The sequence below is a fragment of the Acanthochromis polyacanthus genome, chromosome 6 (assembly GCF_021347895.1).
Source record: "Acanthochromis polyacanthus isolate Apoly-LR-REF ecotype Palm Island chromosome 6, KAUST_Apoly_ChrSc, whole genome shotgun sequence".
Lineage (NCBI taxonomy): Eukaryota > Metazoa > Chordata > Actinopteri > Pomacentridae > Acanthochromis > Acanthochromis polyacanthus.
Window position 1 is genome coordinate 37,803,027 of NC_067118.1, and position 14,596 is coordinate 37,817,622.

Sequence of the window (14,596 nt, forward strand, 5' to 3'; positions counted from 1 at the left end):
AAAACCTAAAAAACCACGAATAACACAAATAAATATACGACACTATACTACAAATAAGAGAAAATAACAAAAAGAAACAAACAAATTGACAAAGCCAGGCACTAATCATGACATGAAAATAAATGTAATTTCAGACAAAAATGGAAAATCAAACTGATTCACGATGTGCTGAAAGGCTGGCTGTATTTCCAAACAGTTCAACAAGTTCTGACAATACCCTGGTTTAGACGGAGGGTATAAACATACAGAACTGTACACACTACTGCCTGGTTACGCTGCAGAAGGGGAACATTTCTGCAGCACACATGTTGAGCTGTCCACTCTGCACAGGAGTTTTCACATTCCATCGTGCACGTTGCTTACATCCCTCGCTCCACTAACCTGGCAACTGCGTGTGACGTCATCCACAAGTCTCCAGACTCTGCTCCCAACTGTTACCCTGTATTTCCTGTATTCTTTCCACATGCTTGAGCAACTGCTTACACAGCAAACTCCCTCATTCTGATTCTGAAATTGAAAACATGTTGTCATCTGTGACTGATTTTCAACAGCTTTACTCCCGTCTCAGGTAGGATATAAAAATGTAATTGAAGATTGTAATATTTTGGTACAAACCTACGAAGAATGCTTCAGGCACAATCCTATACATTATGCTGAATTTTCTTTTCATACTTTTTCATCCTATCGTAATCCTATAGTCTAAAGTACTGTTAAAAAGAAGTCTTAATGAAGTAAAAAAATATGAATCATAATAACTGCAGTTTGTATCTATATATCTGCGTACATGCAACAAATGTTACTGTATAGAATCTGATTTTTTACTGTTGCTGCCATAAAGCAATTTTTCCAAACGCAATTCCACTCGCTCAGAGACAAACCAAGAGTAGACATGCATGAGACACAGAAACAAAGCAAGAGAGCAAGAGTGACAGGGAGCAGCAGCAGAATGATAGAGGTCTGCGCTCGCCTCTCATCAGAGCTATTCCAAGCGGCTGACCTGTCAGAACGCGCCCCAGATGAGGTCTCTCAAGGCAGAGAGTGAGCTGTCATAACAGGACGCCTGGAGGGCCGTTCGATCAGCCAGACAGCACTGAGAGGTGTTAGGCGCACACACAAGGCGTGTCAGCATGCGAGTGGACCTGCTTATGGCCACAGAGTACAGCCCTGCTGACAGACAACCATCATTCAGGGGCCTTTATCTTTCTCTCCGTGTCTTTTCCCCTTTCCACTCTCGGTTTCTCAGTCCTCCGACAGAGGACTGGGAGTGAGGGAGTGCCACTGACAGGTTTACTTAAATATTTATGCTGACAGGGTAAAGACAAGAATGTTATCTCCAAAAACTGACTCAGCCACTCACATGAAACATTTGCTGCTGCTTCCTCCTCCTCCTCCTCCTTTCTGAGTTAGTTAAAAAGGTATGTGTAGTGAAAAGATTGAAAACACAGATAAGACAGCCCCAAATGTAGATGTTTTCATTAGACTTTGCAAATATTAATGCAATGTCCCTATGTGACATATAGACTGCTAAAATGCTAATAACAATAAAAGTAACTTTATTTGTGTAGCACCTTTGGAAAAACAAAGTACTTTAGAAAAAAAAACAAATGTAAATTATAGTCAAGACATTTTTATTTAGTATATCTGCTGCACCAAAGTGCCTTCCAATAAAAAGGGTTATGACTGGCAAATAAAGTCACCTAAAAAGTCTTAACTTTGCCATTAAAAGCCTACAGTAGTGATTACACCCAGGTAATTTATATTTTGGGGAAAAAACCCTAAAAAAAGGAGATAAAATACTGTTACACTTTATTATAATACATATTAAGCCTAAGACCATACAGTGTTATTAACTGTGGAGAATAACCTCATTAATGTAATACTAGAACTTGAAACTACGGTACTGTAAATGACTAAATTTAACCTGATATAAATATTGCAGCCAAAAGCCTTAATTGTTATTAATTTTTGGAAAAGTTCTGATCAATTTAGCTCAATTTAAAACATACATAGTATTTTATGTATTTTTGTTACTATTGGAGACTATTAGACTATATTTGCAACAGTGGAGGGAAATCACTCCCTTGAAACAGGAAGAGACCTCCAGCAGAACCAGATCCAGGGATGATAGCAGCCTGCCTCGACCAGGAAAGGTTAAAGAAAGAACAAAATGTAAAACACACCTCCCAGACTCTGGCTTCAGCCACATAAATTGGCCTCCACCACCTTCACTCTGTTCGTGCATACTCGGTCCTGTAGTTTATCTCTTCAGAGTATTTGTCTGTCCACTTACCAAACACAGATGGGCTGGTGCTGGTACAGTGTGCTGGACCCCGGGGTACACAGCTGTACACAGATGCCACATCTCATGTGATGCACCTCCCATTAAAGGAGAGTGGACAGCTTCTCCAATCAACAGATCACCTTTTCAAACAGCCCTTTGTTCCCCAACCCCTCGGCAGCTGGCAGCAATTAGCTGCCAGGACACGACACAGCAGTACGGCTTGCCAGTTACTCCATTAAGCATGAGAGAGAACACAGGAACTACAGGTTTTAAATGAGATCTGGGATTGATGTTGTGGAATTTCCACTCCAAACTTTTCAAGGCTTTTCACGTCCAAAACATGTCAAAATTATGCATCAAGAAATTTTGTGTATGATAGTTTTCATACAGAGTTGTTTTTTGCTTTGTCAAGTTGGTACAACAGAAGTGATGAGTTCAGATTACCCAATGGACTGCCAAGTTTCCCCTTGAAAAGTCTTGTTGCTGACAGCAATAATAAATTGCAATCTGACCAATCAATTGCAGACCAGCTTGAACCCCTTAAGTCCTTAAGAATGAGAGGTGGGGGAAGAAATCAATTTGCAATTTACATCAGGCTGATGAGTGTTGAAAACACTGAGAAACAGACAGCTCCAAGTATAATTACACTGATGCCAGTGCAGAGCTGTGGCCCCAACATCATCATAGGTTTGATAATCAATCAGGTATCACACAGGGGAAGTGATTTGTGTCGCATCAACAGGCAGTAAGTGTGTGATGACAGCCTGTTAGTGGCCTGACTTCCTGGAAACATAGTTACCACAATGGGGCTGCTTGGAAGAGGACACCACTGAGGTTAAGGAGCATACTGAGTCGGTACAGTGTCTCAAGTGCCAGAGGCTACTGCCATGTTTGGCTAAAACCAATGAACTCACACGTTGTGAAATTAGATCTGTGGAGGTGCAAAGAGAGCGCTGGACTGTGGGGCTTTTTGTTTCATCCTGTGGAACACAATAAGGAGTGCAGGAATCATTTTCGTCATCTGTCAATCTCTGACTTGCTCTCACAAACATAAACAGCATATAAAGAGGGTTTCGGGACATTCATGCAAAGCGCACAGCCAGAGACAGAGCTAAAAGTCATAATGAAAAACAGAAGCAGAGGGAGGTGCATGAATAGTCGCAGTTTCAGCTATGTTTTGTTTTCTGGTGGCGACAGAAAGAAGAGGCAGAAAAAGGAGCAGGCTCGAAGGGTTAAATGTTGGCAAAAAGCGGGGAGGGGACAAAAGGCCCATTGTACGGGACAGAAGTGTCCCCGGAAAGGAGGGGAGAGAAAAGAAAGACACCACTGGCTGGTCCCCCGGACCTATTGTAAGCAAAGGGAGTGCAGCCACGCATGACAGATGTCCCTGGCCATTGTTACCCCAGCAGCCTCCTCTCTGCCTCCTGCTCCGGCTCTGGAATTCCATGAGACGGCCTCCGCCTGTGAAAGTTGTTCAACATGCCTCTTCTCTCGCCCTGCGTTCCCCACTGCCATCCCAGTTGTGCTCAGCCGGTGGGTGTATACGCCGCATCTCAAGATAGGAAAGGGGCTGCACTTCTCACGAGGGGCTCTTAGCAGGGTGCCAGAAATTACACTGATTAGACCATGCTGTTCCCAGCAGTCTGTCATATGTAGTGCTGCACCTACCAATAAGTATGGACATATAGACGATAATAAGCAGAAACATGTATTCATGACTACAGATAGAGCAGCTACATGAATGCCCAAAATACACTGGTCACAACATAAAATCTGACATTCACCAACTAAGAAATCAATAAACATAAGATCAATTGCATTTATAAGCATCTGAATGGACTAAAAAACAACACATTACATTTTAGCCTCAGGGTTGGGAAACAAAAGCAATTACTAAAGTGAGTGTTAAGTGAAGCGCAGGTGAAAGCTTTTTGCGACAAAGAGTCGAGGTAAGCTGTTTTTACAAAGCAGTGATGTTTTGCATTCCCCATTCATCAGCCCACCATGTGGCAGACCTACAGAGGCGGCTGGTCGGGCTGTCAGTCACAGCAACAGTGTACCAGTGGGAAGTGAGCACAACAATGGCCCTGTCTGGTTAATGGGTGAGAGAAAAAGCAGACAATTCTGCATTTCTGTGTCTTACTACCACGCTGTCTGTTCTCGGTCCTATTCTCCTCTTGGTCTCAGCCACATTCTATCAACATTCGTTCACCTCGACTCCAATCAGTTTCCCCACCCCCGCCTGCCTGTTAACATTCAATTCAAACACACCACACACACGCACGCATTCCAATGCATAAGCATGAGAGAGATCTCTAAACGGGGTGGAAAATCTGTTTGAAGGCAATGAATGTTTACCAGGTGGATCAATGGCTGGCTGTTAAATGATTTGGTGAATTCTAGCAGCGCTGAGGCGTAGCTGTTGCTGTAACACCCCAGAACTCTCTGGCACACTGTCCGAAGCCCTGCTGCCCTGACCCCAAAACAAACACCGCATCAGCACAAAAACCACCAACTATACCAGCAGTGTGAGACACTTCCAGGTCATAATGAACAATACTAACGCTGCATCAACATATAAGCAAAACATTCTTCAAGCTGACTACACACAACTTAAATTTAGATGTTTTTTTATGCCAGGTGAATTCAGAAAGAGGAAGACGATGAGTCATTTCTGGAAGTATACTTCAACTAATGCAGCAGACTGTGCTGTTCAGATGCTGATGGATATAAATTTGCTTTATTAACTTTATTGTTGCTTAATGTTTTGAAAGAACATAAGAAGTACAAGTAATTAGCCATGTATGCAGCCGGATATAGAAATTACATTAATAATTTTTCATCCCCAGGGTCATGAACACCCAAGAGGCCATGTATCGCACATCAGTCACTTTATCTTATGGTTGGAGCTTATGCCAGCTGACACTGATCAAGAGGCAGAACACTCCCTGGACAAGTCACCAATCCCAGATCCCTCACAGCCTGAATTTAACTGCAGAAATAAAGTGCTTCACCAGCATTATAATACAAGCCAGACCAAAAAACAATTCTGCTGAGTCACTGTTAATTTATTTCAGTAGTTTTTCTGTTCTTTTATATCTCTGAGTACATTCTAAAATACATCATTTTAGCATTGTGATCAGCTACATTTAGCCACTGTGAAGGCCTTATGCACAACGAGGCAAGAAGCAGACTGATAACAGGTAACAGGCTCAGCAACATGTAGAAAAGTAATAATTTAAAGCACATGACAGCCTACAGTTATTTAGATTAATTTTGCATGCAACAACTTTCCATTCCCAAGAAAATCTCTGATAAAGGTATTGTGAATAATGAAATTGGTAACCACACTCACACTGTAAGAGACTTCGGACATTCTTGTTGGACGGTTGAATCCCCTCAGAAATGATCTTTCTTCAACGCTGCAGTTTTACATTATTGAATAAAAGCTACAGTGATGTCAGTAGGATCACCTAAAGGCTTTTCACCTCTGTCCTCACTGCTGAAAACACATCTATTTGTGTCAGTCTTCTTGTTCTGTTGTCTAACTTCTTATCCCTGGAGCTCTTTGCGCGTTCGTGTTCAAACTCAACTTTTTACCATTTGTTCATCTCAATTCATCACTGCTATTTGGCTCCAGCATGACTGAAAGACTGAACAAATTATACTGTCATGTCTGTCGGGTTAATGTCGCCAGAGAAGAAACATTAGCGTCACGCATGTTTCTCAACCCACTTATGTTAAAGGCCATGTCTAGCGTCACAGCTGAAAGCTTCGAGCCAAAACACAAGGCAAGAATCCATCCACAAAGAGTATTTATTCCTCCTAACTAGCCTCCATAACCTGGTGGTCTGACCTTCAGTCCAGTGGTGTAGAAAAACATAACATATGGCCTAGTCTGCCAGATCTCGGGACGACCCCGGATTGGGCCAGCAGACCCCTGAGTAAAGTCAAATGAATGCATTTAAACATTTAGCCCCCTGCGCACTGTGCCGTGATCCCCTGCATGGGCTTAGGTGACCCCAGTCAACATCAATCAGACAGAATACAATGGGAAGAGGCACACAGGGCAAAAACCGGGGTCAACCGCACTTTTAATAAGTAGACATGGATGGCATTGTGGAAGCAGATCGGCCCTGCTCCTGACCATGGGTAAGCTGGGCACTCCTGCACTCTAAACCGCAAGCGGCAATTATGAGGAACCCTCAATGCATGCGCTTTAGAGATGAGAGGATAATCTACTTGGGCAGATTTAAGACTAAATCTGCCATTTCTGCTGTCCAAACCAAATCACAATGAAAATACATATAGGGCTTATGCACTGATATGATGATTTCAAAGCATGGACAGGATGAGGGAGATTCACCAGGGGACAATTTGCAAGGATTTGGCAAGAATATGATACAACAACAACATGAAATGCTTTTTTTTTGGTTTAGCTGAGAAAGCCCAAATGGTCACTACCTCCTACAGGAGTCTACAAATTTTACTGACAGCCCATAACCTCTTTCTTCCAGCTTAGCTAAACTCTATTGCCCAGTGCTGTGCAGCAAGTAAACGGACAGAGAATGGGGGTTTTGACAGCTGCAGGAGCAGCATTACCCTATTTCTGTGTCTTCAGAGATAAGAACTATCAGTAGAGTAGGAAATGCAGGAGCTGGTCACGCCTTGCCTGCTATAACAGGCTGCAGTTATGTTGTCATCCTGAGGTTTCTGTCTGTCACCGTGGCAGAGCTACAAACCCACAGAGCTACTGACAGTTAGCCAACACTATCTCATTGGATGCTGTCTGGCTGTCAGCAAGAGCAGCTCGGGTCTGCAAGCACCGTGCCTGCATGGACATAAACATATGTGATAATATGCACACACATGCCCACATGTGTGGAGAAAACATACACAGCACGCTAGATGGTGTGGATCCTCTGATGCGGGTAGCAGCCAGTTAAAATCTCTCGCTCTGACAACACCGGTCGCTCATTTCATTACCGCTCTTCTCTGCCAGACACTTACAATCCCATTACCTTTTACAGATCAGCTCTGGCTCGAGCTGAAGCTTCCCTCCACAGGCACAAACACATTGATCCAACATCTGAACCAGCAAAGAGCAAGGCAAAAGCAGTCCCAGAGTCACAACCACGCAATCAACTGGAAAGGAAAGAAGTGCGAAGGTCTTTAAAGCAAATCCAGACAAGTTACAGCAGTCAAACTTTGTCATCACAGATTGCAAGAGGATTTTACTTAAAGACTAAATTGCTTCAACAGACAGAAAAGATTACTGGAATATTTTGGTGATATGATGAATGACACAGAGTGGACTATTTCTAACTAAATCTCTCGTTGCTCATCTTGCTCAGGTCAGTGTTCTTCAATTCAATAAATTATTTTTCCATTACATTCACTGTGAGCCTTAAAAACAAAAACAAACTACTCTAAACCAATCTTCTATCTTTAGCCCAAGGAAATAGTAAAAGGCTATGAAAGGGAATGAGGCAATCACTTGGTGGCTGAGGTTTGAGACCACAGCTGTCCACAAATATCCTCTAAAAAAGAAAATAGACTTCCTCAGCCACAACCACACTGACCGAAGCTGACTGCTAAACCACCCCACCTCTGATTCTCCCTGTGGTGAAAAGGTCTGAGTTCATGTGGCAGAGCAGTGTTCAGTATTTAAGATTGTCCTGTACAAGGCAGAAATACAATATTTTTTCATCAAACTTGGTCAAAGAGGGCACATGACTATTATTCTTTCCTTCCATTTCCATTTATGGTTGAATAAAAAGACAGGAAGGGAAACAAAATAAGAAAATGAGGCAGAAGTAACAACATTTTATGTGCATGACAGCAAATATTCCACCGGGAGAAAATTCACAGCTCGCGTAAGCTGCCGTGTTTTTGCAGGCTTCCTTTTGTTTCTCCCTCCTCCCTGCCCCCACCACCAGCTCTGCCTCCTCTGCGGACCGTGGCCAAGCATCCGTGCCCCGAGAACGCTCGCTGGAGCACAAGGCCCTGTAAGAATGAAGCCTATTCAGCAGCCTGCCTCCAGATGCTCGCCAAAACAGTCCTCCAGGCTACAGCAGGGAGCAGAAGAGGGGAGAGAGCAGGAAAGGGAGACAGGAATCTGATAGCCTGTCATTACCAGCCCAAATAAATTGAAGGCAAAATCTCAGGCTAAACCACTGCCCTCGGTCATGATGTTTATAGGTGATAGTCTTATTGTTTTGTCTCCAGTGGTGTCTCAAAGAGCTGCTATGCCTCGCCAGAGAAGGTGTTTGTTGTTGCAGATAAATTGCCTAATGTGTAGCATCCACTGTGATTCACACACGCTGCCCTCAAACCCCAAGCGAGGCACAATCTATATAAAAGCAGAGTGTGGGAGTTTCTCTTCAGTGTAAACTAATCTTATACTTTATGTAACATTCACTTTGACACTTGGCACGGTTATTTTTCTTTCATTCATATGTCGATTATTTTCTAGAACTGATGCAGCAAAGAAACCATCCAACAAATAAACGCAGATATGAAGGATAAAGCACAAAATAACAAAAATCAAAGGGAAGCTTAAGACGCCTCGCTGAATACCTGCCTCTTACCTAGCTTTTATGTGATGCTTTGCAAAGGAGAGCTTCTGTGGAAGAGTAGGGGCAGATCAATGCAATATTAATGTATCAATCAGCACCACGTTATCAAGCAGCAGCGTTGCAGGCCCTCTGAGCATGACCCTCAGCTATATGATCCCTGCACCGAACTCCCCATCTTCTCTTAGTGATAATATATATTGAATATAGACTCAAACATTTATAGCTCTCTCCCAGGAGTAACGCCAGCAGAGAGCAGTGAGTGTGAATTGTGACGTGGGTTTGTCTGTATATTTCTCCAAGGATCCAACACATTCTTTATGAATACTATATTACTGCAACATCTCAACAAAACTGATCAAATGTTTGCTTTTCCCATCAGTGACTGCATTTCATTATGTCAGGCGTCTAAAAATCCAATTTAGAATCAAGGTTTGTACAAAGCAGGACTCATTAGGATTTTCAGTTTCTCGTGCTTTGAGTCTGGGAGCCACATTGGGTTTGTCTGAAAAGCAGACAAGACTGAACAATTCAGTGAAGTCAATTAAATGCCGACAACATAACAGCATTTTTTTTTTGTATAATCCATCTGCGACTCCCTCTGCAGTCTTGAAACATAAAATTGAAATGGCATAACTGACTATGATCTGGCAAGTTAAAATTGGTGATATGTAAGACTTAAAAATAAAGTATTGATCCAGAGAAGGCTGAGAAACTCAGGAGGTCACAGTGCAGAGTTTACAGAGAGACGCTGCAGCTCCTCAATCTGAGAGCACAGGAAACCTTACTGGATGCTGTGGTCAGGTGGGACACCTAGTGGCCAGGACCATGAAGTGCGTTACACTCAGAAACTGGCAAACATAAGCAGCCAGACTTCACAATATGTATGAAGTCATCCATCCATCCATCCATCCTCTATACACTGCTTTATCCTCATTAGGGTCACGGGGGGTGCTGGAGTCTATCCCAGCTGACTCGGGCGAAGGCAGGGGACACCCTGGACAGGTCGCCAGTCTGTCTGTATGAAGTCATATAAACCAATAAAATAAAGAAGCAACTTGTTTTTAGCTAGACTGTTGTTCATGTCCTGCAGCTTAACTCTACCATCCCCTGGTGTTGTTTAGCTGTTAGAGCTGCTAATCAGACAGGAATGATTGTGAATGCATTGACACATACGGAGCTAAACTGATAACACTCGATGCTGCAAGTTTATATTGTTGTGGATTGACATAGAAAAGATCAGTCTTCATGGTCCGTGTAATCAAGAGTAGCAGTAACTCTCATAGGATAACCTCTGAAGACATACTGTAATCACATGCTCTTTTTGAAAGATTGTTGAATAAGAAAGTTTAGTCTTAAAGGTCATTAATAAACAACAAAGCTCGTCTGTCTTTACATTTTTTGAGAAAATATACAACATAAATACCCACTCAAAGAACCGAAAAGAAACTTGCCTAACAAGGCTAGTCAGGTCATTTCAACTGTTTTTGCAATTGAAGAGTTTATTTGCAAAAACAGATAACTCTATTATGATCAATTTTCAGATTTTTTTTTATTGTTTACTTGAGATAACATCCATCAAACTGAAGTTGAGTGGATTTGACTCAGTAGAAAAATACATGAAAAAAAATAGAGAAAAAATAAATTACTATTGTTACTAATATTATTATTATTATCTCAAGTAAACAATAAAAAATAAGTTTCAGAAAATATATAAAATGGAGTTATCTGTTTTTGCAAATAAACTTTTCAATTCTACATCAGACTATGCATTATTTTTCTTACAATCTTAACCAGATATCAATCAAGCCACTGTGTGGTGAAATTACAATGAAAAGTCCAGTTAAAAAGGGTGAAACCTTCTTGTCAATTACATGAGAGTGCAATTAAAGTTTAGTGCCTAACTTTGAATGTAAACCACCACCATTAATAGTCTTTACTTACGAGTGCATATGGTTCAAGTGAGTATAGTGATGCTCTTAAAGGCTGGAGAGGGGGTGGTTACTCTGCTGAACATCCTGGCATCTCCATGGAGGTCCCGTCCCAAAACTTTCAAAGCAACCCATCACTACGGTACAGGTTGCAGTCCAGTTCTTGGCCTAAAATCTCCACTGAGGAGAAACTCCATCACCTGTTCTGCACTTCTGGGAAGTCCATCAAGGCTGTTGGAAAACCATCCAGGAGACCTCATGAAGCTGATGGAGAGAATACCAAGAGTGTGTAAAGCTGTCATCAAAGCAAAACGGGGCTAGTTTAAAGAATCTAAAATACAAAACATATTCTGGTTTGACATTTTTCAGTTTACTACATAATTCCATATGTCTTCTTTAACAGTTTTGTTGTCCCCAGTATTCATTTAACAAAGCAGACAGTAATTCAAATCAGGAGAACCACTGAATGAGGTGTGTGATATCCAGCAATTGTGGCCATTTGCACTTGAAAATGCCACTAAAATAAACCATGACAGTTAAAAATGAGAAAACCAAAAAAGGTGTTTGTGCAGTTGGATTTAATATGCTGTCACAGGCTAAGCTAGCAAACCCTGTCTGACTTTCTTGCTGCAGTGTGAGCCGCTGTGGAGCTCAGAAAACACTTTCTGTTCTACATGTCACGCTGGTTTAAAGTCTTACCTGTTGCAGGTTCGGTCTCTCTTTGGCCCGGTTCAGTCGTCGGTTCCCTCATGACAGCTAACAGAAAAACAAGTGATGAATTTACCAGCCGGACCTAGCTAACTACAGGGCTGCCAACTCTCACGCTTTGGCCGGGTGAGACACACGCAACTCAGTCCCTTCACACGCTCTCAGGCCACATTCCAAATATCACACGGGCAAAAACAAACAAACAATAAAAAGTTCCACTTTGCTGTTATGAGAATATGTAACCTGGTCCCCTCTGTAGTGATGGTGAAATCGAAGCTTCATGAAGCAATGAACCAGACACATCTGCTTCAAGAATGACACATTGCTTCGAAGCATTTGACACAACCAGAAGAGTGACATCTGCTGGTCCTGTGTCAGAACTGCATCTAAGTTGAAAAACTGAAAAAAGCCCCAGGACTGCTTGTCTCACACTGCTTTGTACTTGCAATAAATGTTTTAAAACGTTATATATGTATGTTTGTGTGCATATATGCGTAGAGTGTTTCTATGAATGCATGTGTGTTGTGTATGTGTGAATCTATGCATATGTATCTGTGTGTTATTTAATGCAACTAGATATATCTAAACTAAACTCTAACTAAATATTATCTCAAAATGACAAATGGCAAATGCACTAGCGTAATGTCCTCCTCTCAAAAACCCACAATTTGAGGAGTGAATCAGACCCCTACGCCTTTTAAGACCTGGACAGATTGAAATGTCCCACCCCTTCAAAGTTCGCACGAAGCACCCCGACACGCAACACGCGATGTGACGTAACGAGGCCTCACTCTCGATAGTCACGTGATTGTGGGCGTGCTGAAGCAGGGATCGAAACACCGCCTGTGTCCGAAATGGCATACTAACGTACTACATACTACATTCTCAATGAGTATATACTGTATACTACGTACTATAAGTATGATTAGAATGCCGCCCGTTCACACTGTAGTATACTACTACGTTTCCCATAATGCATTTCAAACCTCCGACAACAAAAACCGGAAGTACGGCTATCAAATATCTCGGCTGAATGCCGGCTTCAGGTCGATTTTACGCTAACAAACAGTCGCATAATTAATGTGGCAATTTCAAGCCGGCACTCCTCATGCAGTTATTAGCCAGATTATGCAAATCGTTTTAATTGTAGCTGCAGGCTACTGGAGGTAGCTACTTGTTCTGTATGCAAAGCGAGCTGCTGCAACTAGCTGCTAGCATTCAGTAGCACGTTGTGAGGCGTCTGACAAATTTTAAACGTTGGTCAGAAAACGCCTATTTCTCAAATCTGTGGGGTGATTAGGATGACTACTTAACCACATAAAATAAAATAAAAATCGCCCCGGTCCGGCCACATATCCCGCGGAGGCTTGCATTTCGGTGGATAGCTCGCAAAGCATTATGGGGCGGTTGAGTATGACTAGTGTGGTCACCGCGCATACTTAAAAATTTTCCGGATATAGTATACATCCGGGTATTTCTCGCGTACTCAGTCTTTTCATACTATCTAATGTGAACGCACTACATACTTATTTTGACGTCACACTTAGTATGAGTAGTACGTTAGTATGCGATTTTGGACACAGCCACCGTCTCGGAACACTTCCGCTTCAAAAGCTCGGCACTGTGTCGAGCAAACTGGCTCAAGCGTAACATCACTACTCCTCTGTGATCTGAAAAATTTTATATTATTAATTTCCTAAATTTTCGTTGGAAATTTACATTATTGATACTCCGATTTCCGACGCTCCTGAATGCAACTTCGTTGTCCGACTGCACCTTAATGCACCAATGACGTTAGTTCGATCTTTTGATTATATTTTGTTTGGATTTGAAGAAGTTTCCTGATGCCGGAGAACAAGACGTGCAGCTTTGTACCTTTGCGGTAAGAAGACTATGGCCATTTCTTAATACATAACTGTCCCTCCTTGCGTTCTCCTGTACTCGTGAAATGTCATCATCGAGACTGCATCGGACCAGACTAGTGTGCATAGACATGAATCAGTAGATAGATATATCTATGGCTGCAGGTCCCAGTTAACAGGAGAATTTTATTAGAGGAAGTCAGACACAGTCATACATAGAAACATTAGACCTCGCACTGAAACGGAGCTACAGCTATGTGTCTTGTAGAAGATTTATTTTTAAAGCTACATGTGTGACGGTAATAATCCGTGCCAGTGCAGACCTCATTAGCACTTCCGCTAGGGCGGATAACTTCCGGTCACTTCATTTATGCTGTTGTTGGTAATGTTGCCAGAATATGGATTAATTTTTTCGTTTGGGCTTTACAAAGACAAGAACAAAAATATTCAGAGCAAGTGGAGCAGCTAGCTAACGCGTATTACAGTTTGATTTACATTTTCAAAGTCACATTTTTGAAATCATGTAATTTTTCCATAAAACAAATCACGACTTTTATTTTGTCAGAGAACCCTGGAAACATTGTTTATCCGTAATTCCACTAACTTGACTGAACGTGAGCTGCAGTTCCCGTTACATCAATATGATGTATAAATGCAGAATGGACTTCATATATTTCAATATGCAGACATCTTTCTTGATGTCCAGTATATTTTATAGACATAAACATATTTGATAGAAATATTAGAAATGGATTTCTGTTTCCTCATAATAATTGAGTTAATGCCATTAAATGTTCATCAGAGATTCATCTTTATTGCGAAACTTTTACTTTACACCTATATTTTAAAAAATGTTGGTCAATTTAAGGTAAGACATTAAAGGATGGTTTTCCTAGTTAAATGAATTTAAAGTTTAACTGACTGAAATCTTTCAGTGAATATTGTGTTTCTTTCAATTTGAAATATGTCGATTTAATTAATACAGCTCAGTCAGTTACGTTTTATATTATTAAGGATTCTTACTCAGTTTAACACTAGATGACGTATCAGTTCATTGAGTATTTTAGAGCCAGTTTTTTTCTTTTCAATTATCTGTATTTACAGTGATATTATTAAAATATAATTGCAATGAAACAGCAGCAACATAAGAAACAACCAAATATACAAAGGAAGTGCAGCTATTTTAATATAAAAAATGATCTGTCTGGGCTGCACAGTGGAGAGTGCATGTGGAACTGT